We start from the raw sequence: 7,404 nt of genomic DNA, 5'->3' as shown, positions 1-7,404 counted from the left end.
TCTCTCTCTCTCTCTCTCTCTCTCTCTCTTTCTTGTTTTTGTTTTTTTGTTTGTTTTTTGTTTGTTTTTTGTTTGTTTGAGACAGTTTCCCTGCTGTCCTGAAACTCCCTCTGTACACCAGGCTGGCCTCAAACTCAAGAGATCTGTCTGCCTCTCCCTTCCAAGTGCTGAGGTTAAAGGTGTGCACCACTGCCAGGCTCTCAGGCTGCTTTTTAGAACCTAGGACCACCAGCCCCGAGACAGAACAACCTCCTCCATCAAGCACTAAGAAAATGCCTTACAGCCTGGTTTAACAGAGGCATTTTCTCAGTTTAGGTTCCCTCCTTTCATATAACACTATGCATACAGTTGATATGCCTTATGAACATAACCAGTTGTCAGGTTTTTGAGGGGGGAGGAGCTGTTTTGAGATGAGGTCTTGTGTATCTTCAGCTGGCCTCCAACTCCCTTAATAGTTAATGACCTTGAACTTCTGAATCTTACCTCGTAGTGTTAAGATTACAGGGGTGTGCCACTAAGCCATGCTTGTAGAGTGCTGAGACTCACCAGGCTTTGGGCTTATAAGGCAGGCACTCTACCAACTAAGCCATATCCCCTCCCACTAGATGGTGTGTTTCAATCAAATCTTACACCCCTTAAGGTGGGATTGTTCACCATCATACAACGCAGAACCCAGCTAAGGGCTGGTAGAGATGCAGTAAGCTTTGGATAGTTATCAAAACAGGGAGGTGGTACTGTGAGCTTATGCTGTCTCAAACAACCAGCCAGTGAGTTATAAATAAGTTGTGGGGAGAATGCAAACTTCTTTCCTCTTGCTGGCCTCACTCTCTGGGCCAAGAACAGGGCTTCATTCAGAAATGCTGCCCAGTAAATATTTGTCAAAAGCAAGTTGTTTTCAACATTTTGGAAAGTTTCCTGTTCCTATGCTGGTCACCTATGTTTACATCGCATTCCCAGGTTTCAGAGAAATTCAAATGTCATTTCTGCCCAACACTTCTACCCCTGAATTTGTAGAAGTGGCAAAGACTTTACCAAACAAGCCTCAATATCTAGATGCTTTGAAAAGCAACTTTTATTTGCTGCTTTCTTTTCTAGGTCAGGGTGTGTGTGTGTGGTGTGTGTGTGTGTGTGAGTATATATACACGTACCATGTGTATATAGGAGTCTTTGGAACTCAGAAACGTCTAATCCCCTGGAAGTAGAGTTACAGATGTAAACTTGGACTGTTTAAGGCAAGGTCTCACTCTGCAGCCCAGACTGACCTGAGACTCACTGTATACCTCAGGATGGCCGGTCTCAAGTAACTTACCGCTTCAACCTCCCATATGCAGAAACTGCAGCCACCAAGACCAGCTACTGTAGCAACTCTGAATAATGAGTTCCCATGGCAACTGGTGGCGAGGATTTCCTTTGTCATTTATTTATTTGCTTAGTGGTTTGAGTCATTTTATGAAGACTAGTTTCTTCTAAAGTAGACTTCTGCAAAATCCCATGTTGCATTCATCTTTTAGCCTGGCTACACAGTTTACTCAAAGTCAGTTTAAGCTACTTATTGGCCAAAAGTTGCATGCAAGGCCTCTTGCACACCTCAGGCAATTGTGTGTATGTGTGTGTGTGTAATCACGTGTGTGGAGATGGAGGCCAGAGGACAACCTCTGCTGTTGTTCTTTGGAAATCATATACCTTTATTTTTTTGTTTTGAGGAGTCTCCCTCTGGCCTGTTACTCACCAAGTAGTCTAAGCAAGCCCCAGGGACCTGTCTATCTCTTTCTTGGTACTGGGGTTCCAGCTACACAGCACCATGCCCAGGTTCTTGTTTTGCTTTTCTATCTCATGAGTTCTGGGGATCAAACTCAGGTCCTCAGGATTACATTCTACTGAAAAAGCCATCTCCAAAACCTGCCAAAATAAGTTTTGCTGTTGTTTTGTGTGTGTGGTGTATAAGGATTTGTTAAATGTTGGTTTTGCTTTTATACCCTGCGCTATTGATACACACACTTAGATTGTATGCTGCAACCATTTGTTCTGTTTTGCTTTGTTTTCCTTACAGTCAACCATAGCCAAATACCAGACTTCCTCATTTTGATCACTTTTCAAAATGTTGCCTTGGGCACATACATGGTCTTCCAGCCCCCTGGGGATACACAAGGTTTTGTTTTAAAGTCTGGTTTCTTTACAGTTCTTTGGCGTTGGAGTAGCTAATTGTTCAGGGAATGTTGAGTCAGGATTGTGGGTCTCTGGGTATTATGGTTAATCTTGATTGTCAACTTGACTAAATCTGGAATCAAGTAAAAAACAAGCTGCTAGACACTCATGTGAGGGATTTTCCTTGATCGGATTGAGGCAGGAGGCTCATCCTAAATGTAGACGGCACCCTCTGGTGGCAGCACAGATAAAGGGACATGGAAACAGAAACCCTGCTTTTGCCTACCCTGTCTCACTCTCCTGGTTCATCTACCCTGCTGTTGCTAAATTTCTTCACTGCTACTAGAACTTCTGGTGTAGACTGAAGACCAGCATCTCTCAGGAAACCTCCAGGTCCTCAGCACCATACTGGGACAGCTGAGACTCTCTGCTTTGGGGACTGAGCAGCCATTATTGGGCTACCCAGATCCACCATGTATGCTAACTTGACAGCACTCCATCAAGGGTAGCCATTCTTCTGTTCTTATTGAGAACCTGGACTAATACGGACTGTTGTGGGACCAGGAGAATTTTTAAGGATGAATTTCTCTAGTTGACTTGATAGTATCTGGAGCTAGCTTCTCAACTCAACAAAACCTGAAATTACTAGACACTCTCTTGGTAGCATAGAGGGCACTGAAAGTCCATGGTATAAACTGTTTAAAGCACTATGCAAGATAAGTGCATTATATACACCTAGTTTGTTTCTTGTGAGGAACTTAAAAGTTTGTTGACTCTGTATATAAGACATTTACACATCTGTGGGAACATGAAGTAAGCAATGATGCTAACTGGTTACTTCTAGCATCTCTGGATAAAGTAAAAAAAGAAAATATGTTCAGTGATTTAAAAACAAAAACTGCTGGCTCCATCTAAGGGTTTCTAAGTGTACCATTCTCCAGCAGCCACAGTGTTCAAGTTGTCAAAGACTAAACTGAAACCCACATCACACAACTAGCTAACTTAAAACTCAAGTTCAGCCTTGGAGGGTGTCAGCAGTTAAACTGAGGGCACTGGCTAGAAAAGAATGGGACCTTCTAACTTGTATCAAAGGACATTGAAGCTCTTGAACCACGTCAATGAGAATAACCCAATCCAGGCTGTATAGAGAATGGTCCAGACCCCTCAGGAATAAGAATGCTGGTCACCCCTCCATGCGAAGAACCCGAATCTGCTGAGATGCTGCTGAGGGTAGGTGAGATGCAGAATGGGTACAGCTGGCAAAACCACACACAGGATCAGTTACAGTAATGAGTGCTGTAATTGCTTCAAGTGTTTCTGTCCATGCCTTAGTGTGAATTTCTATTGCTGTGATAAAAAAAAAAAAAAAAAAAAAAAAAAAAAACATGACTCAAAGCAACCTGTGGAAGAAAGGGTTTATTTTATCTTGTAGTTTATAATCCATCATCCATGGAAGTCAAGGAAGGAGCTCCAGGCAGGAACTTGGAGACAGGAGCTGATGCAGAGATCATGGAACTGTGCTGCTTACCGGCTTGCTCCTCATGGCTTGCTTTCTTACACCATCAACAACCACCTCCACAGGAGTGGCACTGACCTAAGTGAGCTGGGCCTACCTACATCAATTGTTAAGGAAATGCCACCACAGGCGTGCCCACTGGCCATTTTGTGGGGACATTTTCTCAACTGAGGTTGTCTCCTCTCATGTGACTAGATTGTGGTTTAGCTATGCCAGCACAGTCATGTTGTGCTCAGAATGTTTGTAGAGATACACACATATACATTATATGTGTTTTCTTTCTTCTGCTTGTTTACAATGACACTGATTGATAATATCAGTGATTAAATACTGGAAATATGTATTATCAAATTTAAGTTATGAAATATAGAAAGACCAAATATTTAAGGACTTTGCTGTCTGGAATAATACATTTGAGGTTGTCCATGAGATCATTATATGATGTTAGGCAGAATTAAGACCTTATAGTTAATTGCATTTGGAAATATAGCAGGATATAAGAAGTGATCAGATGTCATGTTGACAAGAGGTAGACTTGCGATGGCTAACCTTGGTTGTCAAGTGAACCGGAAACCAACTAGAAGCTGCTGAACTTTTCTTGATCAGATTATTTGAGGTGCCTTTTGTTGGTAGGCCTGATAAAGGAACTCAGAAGTAAATTTCATTTTCCTCTAATCTTTGACAAGTGGGTCTCTGTTGCTGCTGCTAATTTCCAATATCATAATGAGCTTCTTCAGGTTGAGGCACCCAGACTCTTGGACTCAGCAACCACCTGATTCTCAGCCTCTCTGATAAGCAGCAGCTGTTGTTGACTACCTAGACCACATCATATAGTCCAATCTAATAAATCCCTCCTTGCAATATATTTATTGTCCATCTGTTCCTTCGGAGAACCCGGATGCACTGAAAAATGTTTCTAGAACTGTAACATTCTGTGGCTGCGTCTGTGTATGTGAAGCCCAACACTTACTTCCAGCCTCCCAGCGAGGTTCTTTCTAGACTGTCTCCTTTTCTAGATGTTATATTTCTGAGTGCTTTGTCATTTTTCTTGTTGCTATCATGGAGGCACCAAGTTCTTTTTGTGTATGTGCTCACACGTACATATGGGCACATATGTGTGTGTGTGTGTGTGTGTGTGTGTGTGTGTGTGTATGTGTGGAGGGGTCAGGGAACAACCTCAGATATTACCCTTTAGGTCCTGTCCACCACTTTTTTCTTCTTCTTTTTTAGACATGTTTTTCATTGCCCTGGTACTTGCCTATTAGTCTAAGCTAGCTGACCAACAAACCTGAGGGATCTACCTGTTCCTGTCTCCTCAGTAGTACATGTTATTTGGGGATGGAACTCAGGTCTTCATGCTTCCAAAGCAAACATCTTCCCAGTGCCCTTTAATCTCTTATCAAAAACAAACAAACAAACAAACAAACAGTCTTTTGTTATCACGAACACTTTTAGGGATGGAATTTTCCACCCTCTATTCCAAACACAATAAATCTCCTCAGACACAACTAAGAGCTTTTCATTCTTATGGGCTGACCCTTCCCCAGGAAGGATTACTGTACCACTGGACAGAACAGGAGTTAAGGTGGAGACTGTATTAGTCAGGGTTCTTTAAAAGCACGCACGCGCGCGCGCGCGCGCACACACACACACACACACACACACACACACACACACACTTACTTTATTGGATAGGCTTACAGGCTGTGGTTTAGCTGCTACTCCAACAATGGCTGTCTGTCTCTAATAGAAAGTCCAAGAATCTAGCAACTGTTCAGTCCACAAGGCTGGACGTCTCAGCTGGGCTTCAGGCTACAGTGGAATCTTGAAGAAATAGTTGTTTTTTTTTTTTTTTAAAGATTTATTTATGTCTATAAGTGCTATCTGCATGTATGCCTTCGTCCTAGAAGAGGGCATCAGATCTCATTACAGATGGTTGTGACCCACTATGTGGTTACTAGGAGTTGAACTCAGGACCTCTGAAGAGCAGCCATTACTCTTAACTGCTGATCCACCTCTCCAGCCCCAAAGTAGGTTTTAATACTAGTGAGGAAATGCCTCAGCAGCAAGAAAGATGCCCTTATGAGGGCAGGAAGGCAAATGCTTCCTTCTTCCATGCCCTTTCATGGGGGCTGCCACCAGAAGGTGTGGCCCAGATTTAGGGTGAGTCTTCCCACTTCAATTGTCCTATCAACAAAATCCCTCACAGGTGTTCCCGGCTGCTTTTTTAGTTGATTCCAGATGTAGTCACATTGACAATCAAGATTAGCTAGCACTCAGCTGGGCGTGGTGGCGCACGCCTTTAATCCCAGTACTCGGGAGGCAGAGGCAGGCGGATTTCTGAGTTCGAGGCCAGCCTGGTCTACAAAGTGAGTTCCAGGACAGCCAGAGCTATACAGAGAAACCCTGTCTCGGAAAAAAACAAACAAACAAACAAACAAAAAACAAAAACAAAATAAAAAAACCAAAACAACAACAAAAAAGATTAGTTAGCACTGATGGTGCTTTGAAGGATTAACACGTTTCACAAACTTTTAACAAAATTAACTAAAAGAGAGAATAAATTTAATAAAATTAGAGACATATGGGGAGACATTGCCACAGACACTGAGGAAATGCAGGAAATCATAAAGACATGCTTTCTAAAAATCTACTTTCCACCAAACTCAAAAGTCTCAAAGGATTAATTTCTAGACATATTATTGCCTACCAAGGCTAAATCAAGATGAAATAGTTTAAATAGACCCATGGCATTCAATGGAATATAGCCAGAACTTAAAATCCCCCAACTAGTGACTGGAGAGATAGCTCAACAGTTATTCCAGAGGCCTTAATTTAAAACTTAGTACCTACAAGACACAACCATATATAACTCTAATTCCAAGGAATCCAATGCCATCTTCTGGCCTCCATAGGCATTGCATGCAGGTGATGCACAGACATACATTCAGGCAAAACCACTATACACATAAAATAAATAATATCCTTTTTAAAAAAATCTCCCAGGCAGGCAGTGGTGGTGCATGCCTTTGATCCTAGCACTCGGGAGGCAAAGTCAGGCAGATCTTTGAGTTTGAGGCTAGCCTGGTCTACAGAGTGAATTCCAGGACAGCCTACACACACACAGAAATCCTGTCTAGATAGATAGATAGATGGATAGATAGATAGATAGATAGATAGATAGATAGATAGATAGATAGATGGACAGATGCCCCAGCCTAGGAACAGATGAATTCAGTGCAGAATTCACAGACTTTCAAACTATTAATACTCCCCAAATTATATGTAAAGCACAAAAGGGACACTTTCAAATTCTTTTTACAAAGGTATAAAACCAGACAAAGATCCAAAAATAAAAAATAAAAATTATAGCCCAATTATTTCTGATGAACATGGATGCAAAAGTCCTCAGTAAAATACTTGCAGACCAAATTCAAGAAAAGTCAAAAAGATCATCCACCATGATCAAGTCAGTTTCACCCCAGAGAAGCAGGGATGGCTTGACCTATGTAGATCAGTAATTGCAATCCACCATATAACAGATTAAGAGACAGAGAACACATGTCACCCTATTAGATGTAGAAAGGCCTCTGACAAATCTAACATACCTTCCTGATCAAAGTCCTAGACTTTCTGACATATCCTGACATAATAAAGGCAACACACAGCATGCCCACAGCTGGCGTCCAGCTAAACAGAGGAAACTCGAGGCATTCCCACTGAAGTCAGAACCAGGCAAGGGT

This window comes from Mus caroli, chromosome 18 (assembly GCF_900094665.2).
Source record: "Mus caroli chromosome 18, CAROLI_EIJ_v1.1, whole genome shotgun sequence".
Classification (NCBI taxonomy): domain Eukaryota; kingdom Metazoa; phylum Chordata; class Mammalia; order Rodentia; family Muridae; genus Mus; species Mus caroli.
The sequence above is the reverse complement of the archived record's forward strand: the minus strand, read 5'-3'. Positions refer to the sequence as shown.